Source organism: Nematolebias whitei, chromosome 12 (assembly GCF_014905685.2).
Source record: "Nematolebias whitei isolate Nwh7 chromosome 12, NemWhi1, whole genome shotgun sequence".
In the NCBI taxonomy this organism is placed as follows: domain Eukaryota; kingdom Metazoa; phylum Chordata; class Actinopteri; order Cyprinodontiformes; family Rivulidae; genus Nematolebias; species Nematolebias whitei.
The window spans coordinates 27,553,631-27,568,114 of record NC_056509.1 but is presented as its reverse complement, the minus strand read 5'-3'; positions in this window follow the sequence as shown (position 1 = coordinate 27,568,114).

Genomic DNA, 14,484 nt, shown 5'->3' with positions numbered 1-14,484 from the left:
TCATTTAAAAAGAAGTTGTGATCTACTCTGCTCTAATTATAAAATCCCATGAATGTGTAAACAAAGAAAGGGTAACCTCTAAAACAAATTGGATTCTATTTAAATTAGAGAAAGAAAAAAGGCTGGCTAAAAACAAAGATGTCAAAGGATGAATCCAGCAATTAAAAATAGAAATCAAATTTCTTCAGTTCTTTTTCCTGTGTTGTGAGTTCAGAGGAAATGCAATGGTTTGTTGATAACATGTAGGCAGTAACTGTGCCTCTTCTCTGCATGGTTTGCACAAGAATGTAATTTCTGCCACTTAATGAAAACAATCACCGAAGTCATAAATGTACCAAGCTTGGTGTAGAGTGGGATCGAGGATGTTGCTGCCAGTAAAATCCTCAAATCCAATTCTAAACTACAGCATTTAAAGCAAAAAGTTAGGCCCACTGACAGCCAGCAGTGTCAAAATGAAAGATGATCTACAATAAATATCCAGCAGAGTCAGAATGACGTACTTTCAGTTTTGTGAATTTTGTGAAACAACTTAGTTTAACGTGTGCTAGGTTTAAAAACTGCTGCTGAGGTTTTAAACTGTAAAATTAACCTCATCAAGTGGTGCTTGCAAAGTTGTTTCCCTGTCACTCGATATCTTTCATGCCTTTTTATATGAAACACAAATAAACAAGTAACCTTTTGTTTCATTCATCCATCCATCCACTTCTGCTTTTTCTGAAGTTGAGTCATAGGGGCAGCAGCTTCAGCAGGGAAGCCCAGACATCTCTTTCCACAACCACCTCTTTCAGCTTTTCTGGGAGGATTCCAAGGTGTTTCCAGACCAACAGAGATACATAGTCTCTCCAACGTGTCCTGGGTCTTCCCCAAGGTCTCGCTCCAGTCAGAAATGTCCAAAGCACCTCCCTTCTTGGGAAGTGCCAAGAGAGCATCCTTACCAGATGCCCAAACCACCTAAACTATCCTCTCAATGTGGAGGAGCAGCAGTTCAACTCTGAGTCTCCCCCAGTTACTTGAATTTCTCACCCTATCTCTAAGGGAGAGTAAAGCTACCCTGCAAAGTAAACTAATTTCAACCACCTGTATCTGCAATCTTGTTCTTTCGGTCACTATCTAGAGTTTTTGATCATATAGGTGAGGGTAGGAATGTAGACTGACCAAAAAACAGAGAGCTTTGTCTTACAGCTCAGCTCTATGTTTACCACAATGGACCGGCACAGAGTCTACGATACTGCAGATGCCGCACCAGTCTGTCAATCTCACACTCCATTCCTCTCTCTCTCATGAACAAAACCCTAATATACTTGAACTGGAGGCTGAACCTCACCCTTGACCTGGAGAGCGCAATCCACCCTTTTCCAATTGAGAACCATGGTCTCAGATTTGGAGGTAATGATTCTCATCCCTGCTGCTTCACACTTAGCTGCAAACTACTCCAGTGAGAAATGAAGACCATGGCATGATCAAGCCAACAAGACCACATCATCTGCAAATAGCAGAGATTTAATCCTGAGGCCATTGATCTGGACTCCCACTGCCCCTTGGCTGCAGTGACAAATGCCATTGAAAGTTATGAATAGAATTGGTGACAATGGGTAGCCATGGTGTAGTCCAACTCCCACCTTGACTTGATGCTGGCAGTGCAAAACAATCTCTTTTACTGCTTGTATAGGGACTGAGCAGTGCATAGCAATAGGCCCCCAATCCCATACACTTGGAGCAGACCCCACAGTGTACCTTGAGGAACATGGTTGAACGCAAAGGCGTCAGAAGCATCCGTACTGTGGGGGGGACACAATGATGTGTGTAAGTGTGTGTGCGCGTGCGTTTGTGCACTTGCAGATGTGTGCACGTAAAAAAGATGTTCACTAGTGTACAAAAAAGCAGCATTTCACCTAGATTTCCTTTAATTCCACACATTTAAAGCATGTTTGTCACCAAGTTTGTGTAAATTCATCTGTGGATTTTAAAGACATTTTAACTTTAATACACTTTAATACAGAGCGTCAGATCAGCACTATTTGTCTTTATAGAGAAATAAAAAACATCACCACTGGTCTTTTTTACTTGTGTTCAACACTACTCATCTAAATGATTTTTCTCACAAAGTTTGAGGACAATAAGGTGTGGGGTTTTAAAGACATTTCAACTTTAATGCAGCTGAAAACACAGCGTCTCTTACACCTGCAGCGTCTCACAGCGTCACAGTTACTGCTAAGATAATATGCTACAGACGTAGCGCTCCTCTCAAGCATCCTCCTAACATGAATATATGTTGATGATCAACCCGCCTGGTCAACCACTGCTCGCACTAAGCTGCTAAACTGGCGAGCGAGTAAAACAGATACGACCACCTCCTTCACCTGTGCGCATTTTCTGCCAAGGCAAGAGGCAGGAAGGGACAGTGGAGAGTTGGAGGTAACCAGGAAAACCTGAAGTGGAGTTTTAGTGGCTTGAGTATTCTCCTATTAATCAAGTGGAATGGATTCGTTCACGAAGAAAGAGAAACTGCGTCGCCTGAACTAATGTTTTATAGTACAAGTGTGTGTGTGTGGGGGGGGGGGGGGGGGTTTCCAAATGAACGTTTCTTTAATGTGGGGGGAACTTGTCCCCTTCACATATAATGGTTGCAACGCCTATGATTGAACGCCTTCTCCAAATCCACAAAACACATGTAGACTGGATGGGAAAACTTCCATGGCCCCTCGAGGACCCTAGTGAGGGTAAAGATCTGGTCCAGTGTTCTATGGCCAGGACAGAACCCACACTTTTCCTCTTGAAGCTGATGTTTGACGAAACATCTGAATCGCTTCTCCAATACCCATGAATCAATCATACCAGGAAGAGTGTCATATATCAGCAGTGATGCCCATGTAATTGAAGCACACCCTCCGGTCCCACTGTTTGAAAAGGGGACCATCACCCCAGTCTGCCAATCTAGTGGCACTGCCCCCGATGTCCACACGATGTTGCAAAGATGAGTCAACCAAGACAGCCCCAAACCATCCAGAGCCTTATGGAAGTAAGGGCAGATCTCGTCTATCTCAGAGCCCTGCTGCCATGGAACGTTTTACCTACCTTGGCAACCACAGCCACGGTAATGAACAGACCAACTCCAAAGTCCCCCAACTCAGCTTCCTCCATGGAAGACGTACTGGTAGGATTAAGAAGGTCAGAGAAGCATTCCTTCCACCTCCCAATGACATACAATACTGTAATACATACACATTTATTTATAAAGCACTTTAAAAACAACATTGTTGACCAAAGTGCTGACATCCCTGTGACCCCACATTTATTGAACACAGTGTTATTAAAGTGCTGCTTTCCCCTCCTCAGCTGCCAGAATCTCCTTGGAGCTGACTGAGAGTCTCTATCTAAGGCTTCACCAAACTCTTCCCACATCCAAGCTTTTGCCTCAGCAACAGCCAAGGCTGTGGCCTGCTTGACCTTCCAGTACTCTTCAGCTGCCACCGGAGTCCCAACAGCCAACCAGACCTGATAGAACTCCTTCTTCAACTTGACAGCCTCCCTAACCTGGGGTGTCCACCACAGAGATGGAGGATGGCCACTTCAAGAAGCACCGACAACCTTGTGGCAACAGCCCAAGGCAGCCACTTCAACAAGCGAGGCATGGAACATGGCCCACTCTGACTCAATGTTTTCCACCTCAGCTGTGATGTTGTTAAAATTCTTGCAAAGGTGTGAGCTCTCTGATAGGTTCTTCTGCCAGGCATTTCCAGGAAACCCTCACTACATGTTTGGGTCTACTGGGTCTGTCCAGCATCTTGCCCCGCCATCTGATCCAATTCACTACCAGGTGATGATCAGTTGACAGCTCAGTTCCTCTCTTCACCTGAGTGTCCAAAACAAACACTCCCAATTCAGATGACACGACTACAAAATCAATCATCAATCTATAACCTAGGGTGTCCTGGTGCCAAGTGCACTTATAGATATGCTTATGTTTGAACATGGACAAACAAAAACTAGCACAGAAGTCCAACAACAAACCAAAGCTCAGGTTTAGATCAGAATGGTTATTCCTCATAATCACACCCCTTCAGGTTGTGCTATTACCCATGTTGACATTATGAGCTTTTGTTTCAGTTTTTAATAACCCAACTCACCTTTTATTGTTTTAATAGCATAAATGCAGCTCAACAAAATCAATGAAACCAGAATATTGCAACAAATGTTTTGTTCTAGCTCAAGCTAACTTTTAACCAATCAGGATATCAATAAAAAGTGTTACCTTAGAAGACTTTTATTTTGATATGGTGAACATTGGCTGCATTCCAATAAGTTTGTGACATATCATTCTACATAGAATAAGTTCTTTGACTTTTTTCTGTTCTATGGCATTTTGCAGGCTTGTGAGCAAGACTTTTTTTCTCGTTCATATAGTCCTGACTCACATGGTGTTTTAGAACATTTCAAAGGTTTATCAACTCACTCGAGGAAAGAAAAGTGCTCAGGTTGGGACCAAATCTTGATTGTTTTCTGCTGCAAGTCACCGAAGCAGAACGTGAGACATTGCAATTCCATTTGTCAGAGTTTTCCCTCATTGGACAAGTTTAAAAAGTCTTAGAGAAATAGTATTAAAATGCAAACTACCATTTTTCTATTTTCAAAGAAAACATGACCATTTTAGTATTGTCTGCATAAATCACACAAAGGGTTGTAATTAACTATTTTAAGCTTTAAAAATTTAATTTACCAAGATAGGCCTACACAGCAAATACGTGCCAATTTAGCAAAATTATCACAAATATAATTTAGATTATATAAACAGAAGTACACACAATCTAAAGGCTGGGTCACACCAAACAGACTCAGAATTCATACGTATGAACATGTAGCTCAGCTGTTTAAAAGGTTTCATCTCTCAAAACATCGCCGCTCATTTGTATTCTTTTCTGTTCCTCCCTGAGAGTGTCTCCAGAAAGCGACAGAGAGGTAGAGGTTGGAATTGAGCACTGCGCTGTCGATGAGCCCTGTGCCTTCTACTCTCATTTGTGAAAAGGTCTGTAAAGGTGACAAATGACACCATGAGGGGAAAGTAAAGAGGAGGAAAGGGGAGAGAAAGGATTTTTAAAGACAATGTACCTTGATTCTTAAAGAATTCTCCCTGCGCTGTTGCCATTACAGCCTGAATGCCAGCCTCCTGCTTCTAAACAGACCTGTGAGCCGTGGAGCTCGGGGATATTAATTTGCAGCCCTAATGTTCTGTGGCAAAAGGAATTGAAGTTATCTCCAAACAAACAAATTGGATCTTGCAGCTCCTCTGCATTATGATACATGCCTGCAAGGTTTGAGGAGAATGAGCTCCTCGGAAAAGCAGAGAACATGACCAAATTTCACAATGTGACAGCTCTTCACCGGTCAAGCTGTTATGTATAAAATAAAAAGAATGAAGGGGGAAAATTTGTGCGTGATTGATGAGTATCAAATGAAGTTCTAGTGAAAGTGGCCAGTTGATCCGACCCTGTTTGACAGAAATGATAGCAATGATTCAGAGTTAAAAGAGAAGACAGTAGATGACAAATCTAAAAAAAGGAAAGTGACAGAGCGCAGGGTAAGAACAGTGGGTGGTCTAAGGAAATTGTTGACATGGAGGTATGATCAATGTTTCAGAACACTCAGGTTATTACATAGCCTGTCAGAGCAACCTCCCATTGCGCCTGCCCTCTTTTTCCAACCATGTTGTCCATCCCTTGGACAGCCTCAGTGATGATCAAGACTATTTTTGACCCATGCAGACTTTCTGGCTACATCTTGGCCTATTTTTAAGTTCCCTCCGTATTCTACAGGTCTAAATGTCAAATGCATACAATATGAATGCTGTGAAAGGGAAGAACATTTCAAGAGAGACAATCTCTCAGTGCCGATAGGGGAACTTTTACTTTAAACATCAATGCCGCAGGGTTCTGGACAGAACTAAAAATGTGGCTTTAGATCACTGAAAATAATACACATTTTCATAGAGTTGTGTTCATTTACATACAACTTACACTGACCTTTTAACATAAAATTAAAACCTTCATGAAACAATTGAACATAGAATGTATCGATCCAAGCTTTCTTTTGGAGGTTATTTATTATTTCTAAATGTTACTGAAATAAGCATCATATGTTCCAATGTGGGCGGCACATTGGTGCAGTTGGTAGAGCTGCTGCCTCTCAGCGAGCAGGCTACGCTGGTTCAAATCCCGGTTCAGGGGCTTTTCTGAGTGGAGTTTGCATGTTCTCTCCGTGCATGAGTTGGTTTGCTCCAGGTACTCTAGTTTCCTCCCACAGACCAAAAACATGCATGTTAGGCAGATTGGTAACTCTAAATTGTCCCTAGGTGTGAGTGAGAGAGTGAATGGTTGTTTGTCTCGTTTGTCTATATGTGTCCCTGTGATGGACTTGCGACGTGTCCAGAGTGTCCCCTGGCTCTAGCACAGTGATTGCTGGACATGGGCACCAGTGACCCCGCGACCCGAAAAGGAAGAAGAGGGTAAAGATAATGGATGGATGGATCGACAGATGGATGGATGGATGGATGTTCCAATGTCAGTACAAAATGTGTATTTTTTGTGTGTCAAACAACATATTTATGCAAAACTCAAATATATAGTATTGCTTGCTTTGACTTGCTATTCTTGTCCTCCAAGTTAACCAAGAGGTTACTTTCTTGCATGTGTACATAAAGTAAGTTTGCACCATCTGAGAGTCATGTATTTAAGGTTTTTATTTTAATCCAGCGAAGACCTAACAAAGGGACTGAGAGGTGCCTTCAATTGATGCTCATCCACTGTATGTCAAGTTTTCACCTAATTTCATTTTTGAAATCACCGTGTTCTTGCTAAAATATAATTTAGTGTGTCAAACCAATTTATGAATGGTATTTTTCATAAACTCAACTAAATGGGAACAAATTGTTTTTTGTAATATAAGTATTTAAAGATAAAAATGGATTATTTGTTATGTTGTCTGTTACCCTATGTGTTGACACAACACTGGTTCATTCTTGGAGTTCAGAAGCCATTTTTTTTGGTTAAAACCTTTCCAACTTCCTCGCTTTTCCCATTTTTTCACCTTCTTCCCTTTGTTCCAGGTGGAGCTGTGGACAGGCTGATCTAAAATACATTCTGTTCCAGTCATCTTCCCAACACTAAAGAATCATCTTCTCTTGTGCTCGTGACGCTCAAAGATTTTCTTCTTTTTTGATGGTATGGATTAATGATGCTGATCTCCTCGCATAAAAAAGAAAGCACTCACTGGTGACTTACCTGCCTGTCCACTCTCCACTGTTGCCAATCCCCTTACCACCCTGAACTGCTTGAACCTCGCTCCCTATCCTCATTTCTGAAAGAGAAACAAGTGTCAGCTTCAAGTTTGTAGAAATACCTTGTGGAAAATATTCAAACTACAAGTCTAAAGTGCAATTCTAGAGAATCTATTTGCTGGCCATTATTATGACATTTTTTATGTCTGGGTGTTTTATTAGTCAGAGTTAGGTGACTTAAACAAACAAAACACAAATCTTCTAAAAATGCAGAACTGCAAATGAGCGAAAAAGCTCTTTTTTTTTTAGAAAGAAAACTCTACAGAAGACACTGTGCTTTAAATGTGATCAAAGGAAGCCAGCAGGCTGTGTCGAAACTCCACTTCGTCACAACCTCCCATAATGAGCAAATACAAAGACGACAGTGGAAAGGAAAAACTCATTTTTCAAATGAAGAACTCTTCAGCAGAACTGGGACTGGGACTCAGGATAGGCAGCCAACTGCTTCAACTGGCTGGGGAAAGAGGAAATACAGACAAAATGTGAAATGGCTGCTCCAGGTGTACTGTCCATGGGAGAAAGACAAAGAAAAACATGTTAATGATAGAAATAATTGTATAAGTAAAGATGAACAGTAGAGCGAGCAAAGGCAGAAGCAGAGTGAGGAAATGTGGCCAATTTGTCCTCCAGCAGTCTAAGCCCATAGCAATGTAACTAAGGGATAGCTCAAGAAACCCAAGCCAACCCAAACTATAGGATTCATTAAAACAAAGGTAAGTTTTAAGCCTAGTCTTTAAAGTAGGTGGAGTGTCATCCACATGGACAAAATTTGGATTTTGGTTCACCAAGAGAGGAGCCTGAAAACAAAGCTTTTGTTTTCCATTCTACTTATAGAAATTCTAGGAACCATATAAATTGCTAAAAACAAAACAACATATGTGACAAAATATAGAACAGTATGATAGTGACTCAAGATAGTTGATAAAATACATTTTGATCAGGGCTACTGTTTTAAAAGGCGTATTTTACAACTATCATTGTCAGGTTTCTGCTCAGTGCTGCCAGCATTCTATATTGTTTTTAAAGAACAGGTTTCCACAATAAATAAATCAATCAGGGTGCATCTGTGCAAGTGATCACTTTGTAACAGACATAGCAGAAATTTGTGAGTTTTTCAGTTAAAGTCGTCATGGCAAAATGGAGTTATGGCAATTTATTTTAGATGTTTGTGTAGCTGTTTAAACCACAACCCAGAAATTGATGAGTCATTTTCTAAAAATGCTGCATATGGGAATGTTCATGTCAACATTTGCTCTGGTCTTTTTGCAGAGATCAGGCAGTCAGATAGGCTACTTGGTAAAACGACTGGGGCCATGTTAATGCAGGTGTACTGAAGCCTTCCAGCATGCTGATAACAACTGCTGGCTTAGACTGCTTTGCTTTTCCGTTTCCGTTTTTAAATGTCTTATGCATATGCATGTGGGCAACGAGAGCCAGTTGCATGTGGCCCAAAATCTTACTGAAGTCCCTGCCACTGCAATCTCGTCACAGCACGATCTTCTGTATTATTACTGAATTTGTATGTTTTTATCATCACAACAGAGTTGGTTTTATTCAGGTTTGATTGACAGTCAAAAACTCATAAACATGTCAAGTGGAGAAGCCATGAAACATTGATTAGAGTATCCACACCACTCATCCTTCTTGTAAATATTTAATTTTTTTTTATATATATATAAGTGACACATGTCCACAGTTGGTCTTTTGATATTGTCTAAGTGTGGACATGTGGGTTTCTTTTATTATTAGGTTATATTGGTTTTCAGAGTATGTCCTCAGCATGGCTTCCAGCTACCATGTCTAATTTTAGCTCAATATTTGTCAAATATGAAGCATTATGACAATCATGGTTGATTAACTGTGGGAGCCATCTTGATCTGGATCAACTTTAAAAACTGTGATGGACTGGAGACCTGTCCAGGGTGTCCCCAGCCTAATAAATGCACTTCAATGGTCAAATTAGTTGCTTTTCGCCAGGGCGGTGCAGCAAAATGAAGCTGACTTGATGGTTGCTCCAAGCAGCAAGCAGAAGGAAGGTGGCTGGTTATGGCAAGCCGATTGTGTCATTAATAGCTGGTGAAGATTCTCAGTCATCCAAGACACGGTAAATTCAAAAAAGTTGAAGACAAAAACAAAAAAAAAGTATTAAGTATAATACATACAGTCCAGTTGTTTTTGTCTTGAACTTTTTTGAATTTGTCATTAATAGCCACTTTTGCCTATTACATGATAAAACGGCATGCCACACAACTCTACTGCCATCTAGTGGCTGAAAATGGTAATGTTCAATATTTTCAGTCAGGATGAATAAAAACGGTCATATCTCAGCCAAAAATTGGTTTATAAATATTGGAAAAAAATCCATAAATGCGTCGCTTCGGCCTATAAGTTGCAGGGCATACAATATATGCAAAAAAACAAAAAACAAATAAAAAAACATGACTTATACAGCTAAAAATATGGTAGTTATTGCAACCATCTTGAAATTAACTGACTCTATTAGTTATACATCCAATTATTAATTTATGTGAGTTTCAATAAGACAAGTTACTGGTTGACAAGACATTTTGATAACCTGGCAGACAAATGAACACACACACACAAAAACATTATCATCTATCATTCACCTTTTGGTGCCAAGTAATAATAAATCAATGTATTGGCTTAACCTTTAGCTATTACAGTGTGATTAGAGATATCAGTGCTGTGGCTAAAGCTTTATTGATTTATTGTTTTTAATCTGGACAGTTCTGCGCACAGTGTGCAGTACAGCAGTATATAAGCTCATATTATTTATTTAAACTCATAAAAAGTATCACTGAGATGGTGCTAAAACCATTTGGATAATGTTTGGACATAGTTAAAATAGTGCACATCTGAACTAAATCAAATTAAAATATTAGACAAATCTTATTACTGCACTTTAGACACAGCATCATAAAATAGGTTTCTGCTGTTTTTAAGGTCCTAAAACTTTACTTCACTACAACCTCGTCCCTCCCTGTCTGCATTAATCAGGCAAAGGAAAGTTTTCTCTTTTTTTTTTTTAAACAAATGTGACAGAAGTCTTTGCAACTAATCAAATCTCTGGGCTCACCAAAGCCATCACTGTCTATTCACTGCGATGCAATTTGTCTGATTGCAGGCTGTCTACCCTGGAGCACTTTTCTCTGAGGGATAAGAGTCCAGCTCAGTCACGACTGTGTTCTGCTCACCTGTCACTCCAATGGACTCTCATTTGTTTAGACTTTACTATCTCATCCCATCCACGAGGGTGGTGGTGGTGGTGGTGGGGGGGGGGGGGGGGGGGGGGGGAATTGTTTAGCTTGATAATTGATTCAAATCAGACAGTGCCTAGTTTTCCAGCTGAAGAGCTTCTGGATGATTGGCAGATAAGGGGAAAGTAGGGTGGACGCTGCGTGCTCTGGTCCATTGCGCGCACTTGGACTCCCCGTTTCTCCAGCCGCGTCTCCTCACGCGCCACCACTCGTCTCTGTCTCGCTCTCTCTCTCTCTCTCTCTCTCTCTCTCCGTGCTTCAGGCAAGGTTTTTAAGTTTACGGAGAAGGCAGGAATCCAGTCAGAGAATGGTTTGTCTCGGATACACTTCCTAGTATTACTAGAAGACACGCGCGCGCGCGCGCGCACACATAGAGAAAGAGAGAGAGATTAAGAGGCGTGTTTCGCCTGAGAAATGTCTTTTTCCTGTGGACGACCCCGCCAGCATTCCCGCAACGATGCAAGCGAAAACCAGCGAGTCTTTGCATCTTTATGATGATATGTGGACTGGCAAAAACTCCCAGGTAAGTCATTCATCCGCTGTGGCTCTAATTGATCTTTTTCTTCACAATTCGTCCATCGGCGCGCGTTTCGTCCTGTTTGAGGCAAAGAAAACCTCATGGCAAGTGGCTTGATTCTTATTTTTAAAGCGCTTTTACGCACAGGTTCTTTTCACGTTCGTGTGGAAAAGATGGATATGATTAAGTGGAGCAGCTGCGTGTCGCGTTGCGTTGTGTCCCCTGAAGATGCTGAAGCTCTCCCACAGTTTGCACCGAGTTATTTCCAGAAAAACAAGCACAAAACAACAAGCGCTTTTATTAAGTCACTCTTTAAGCTCTGTGCTGTAACCGTGATTTATTTTTTCAGGATAAAAAAACAAGTCTAGGCACTTATTTGGATAAAAAGTGATTTTTTTTATGTAAACCCCAAAAACAAACAAACAAACAAACAAAAAAAGAGCGTTTCTGTCAAAAGGAATGAGGTTTGGTTGTTTTTCTTCGAAAGCACAAGTTACTAAAAGGTGATGTCATCGTTAATTGGCTCATTAAAGATTTATTGGCTTTTCCAAAATCCATAGAAACATGCAGCAAAGGGTTATGGCCTCTATTACGTTACTCTACAGCACATACACTTTACTTACCTTAACCTATGTTTGACTCTAAAGCAGTTCTTAACATTAAAATTTCATCATTTAGCCTACAGTAGTTTTATTTTATTTTATTTATTTATTTATTTATTTATTTATTTATTTATTTTTTTGGGGGGGGGGGGGGGCTAAATTGGAAGTGAATCCCTGGAGAGCTTATAAGAACGTGTTTTTCCTTTTCCTTTGGTAGCCTAAATTTAAATATTTGCATAATCTTCTCTGTAGTGTCCCTCCATCCATCCATCCATACGTCCACCCTCCCACTGGTTGCCATTTTCTCCAGGAATCCACAATCAATAGCCAGCCAGCCTTACAAACAACAAACCACTCCAGTAAAAGTGGCTGCTGTTGACAACACCCTCCCACTGAACCACAGAAACACACATGACAGAAAAGGGTAGATTTACACATCAAGGTTCAATCTTTTCTACGTATTTTTAAAATGAAAGTCAAACTGTAAGAGTGGGCACAAGACCAGACAGGGCTCCTGAGGGGTCCTGCTCTGGGGTAAGGTACGGACTTTGGGTTTAATATTTTATCAGCTCCACAAACACGGTCATGAGGACAAAGAAGACAGACTAGCAGCTGTTGCTCACAGAAGAAGGTTTAATTTCAAGTCAATTACGATATTTTGCTCAATCCTCATTTGATGACGATTGTTCGTAAAAGGATCAGTCATCGTGGGGATAAGCCTATTATTCATTCAATCATATTTTGTCACTTAGCCAGGGAGTGGACTTTCCCATGCAGAGGTTGTGTGAGGTTCACTGACAAATGTGCTCTGTGATGTTTTAGTATTTAAAGCAATGAGCTCTACATTATCCAGATTTGTGCTTATCAATAACTATCTGGTGTTGCGTTATTATCCCTATTATATGACAAGCGCTGCTTGCAAAATGAAATTACACAGAGACGGGCTTGTTGTGGTTGAGCGCAGTGAGCACATCTCCACATGTGGCATTCAGGAAAAGCTGCGCGAGGCTGTGGATGAAATGCACGGGTAAACATGTCAGACAGATAAGACACATTGGTATTCTGCTGCAGCTCGCTGCGCTGGCCTCGAGGCCTTGTTGATAACAGTCACTTTCTGCTTCAGGGTCAGAGGTCTGTGTTTGATTGGCAAGAGGCTGAGCCCGAGAAATAGACTGCACTGACTGGAGTCTAATTGGGTCGAAGTGCACACATGTAGCCGAGTGGCTGACATGTTGGTGGTTTTAATCTTTCACACGTACGTATTTACAGATTGTCCACTAATCTCTTGTCTAAACACTTCTGGACCGCTTCTAACGCAGCAGCACACAGTTGTCTTCTCATCGTTGTCATGCCAAATTGTTTTTCTTGCAACACAGATTGCTCAGCCTCATTCACTTTCAGCTGCACCTCCCAGCTCTTTATACCTCTCAGCCTCTGCTGTCTGCCAGCATGCCCAAACGCACTCAACCAGAGAATCACATATAATTGTGATCTCCCTTTTCCCCCTTCCTGTCTCCGCATCTCTTTGTTACTTTCTTACTCGCCGAGAAAAAAAAACCTCCTTTTCGTGCACATGTACATTTACTCATAGTCTCATGTGCACAACATTCAAACGCCTTCAAATAATCACACACACGCATACAAAAATACAAATGTGAGGTTATTTATTTCTCACTTTCATCCTCACTGATTCTGAGGTGTCCTACATTGCTCAGCTTGCACGGAAATAGCTTATTCACACTTTAATTCCCATTTGCTGGAGAGAGGAAAAAAAAAGAAGAAGCTCCCCACCAACACAGCAACAACAAATCTGAAAGCATGACAACATCATAAAGATTTCTTAGAGCATCGCTAAGTAATGAAATGAAAGGTAATCCTCTGTCGGCTTAGTGTCTGTACATGTAGGAGGTTTTACTGCAGCTAAAGCAAGACAAACACTCTGAAGAACATTTATTCTCGTTACTTTCATGAGAACCAGCGTTCTTTAAATAGTGTGAGTGTAATTTGGGTCATTAGCTCTGTTAGGTTTTCAAAACCTTAAATATATTCATCCGTTTCGTTATCTGTCTGTACACAGTTTTCCCTAATGACAACACAAAACCATAAAATCTGATTTTTGAAATTTGTGAAATTTGTGAAATTTGTGAAATTTATTCAAATGTAATAGCCGAGTCTGAAATATTACAAGCACATGAAAGAGGCCCAGTCAACAAGCAAACTTAAACCCTTAAACATTAGTTTGGATCCCACAAATCACCAGAATGCCAAAATAATCTGTCAGAATATAATGCTATAAACTATGGAATGTACTACTTTCATACCTTCAAAATTATATTAAGTTAGTGGAATGTGTTCTTGTCAAACAGATAATTAGCGACAGCAAAAAGGGGTGGAGAAGATATACATGCACACATGTGGCCAGTTGTCTGATTGGCCCATTCATTTTAACTGTACAAAAGTCAGCAACAGAAGACAACAGCAAAAGTTACTTTCCTAAAAAAAAAAAAGACAGCTCAATCATGCAGGTACTTTGTAGGTAAATCACACAAAAAAAAGGTTAAATCATGTAATCTAGACCAGTTTCTTTGTTGGGAGAAACATTTAGTCTTTCATCCGAAAGACTTCATCAGTCTGAGGCCTGCCAACCACATCTGTCTTATAAACAGCACCTCCTTGATGTGTTTCAAGCCAGCCCTCTGTGGGATCCAAAGAAACTGGCTTTATACATGTAAAAACGGGACAATCCGTTAGAGGTGC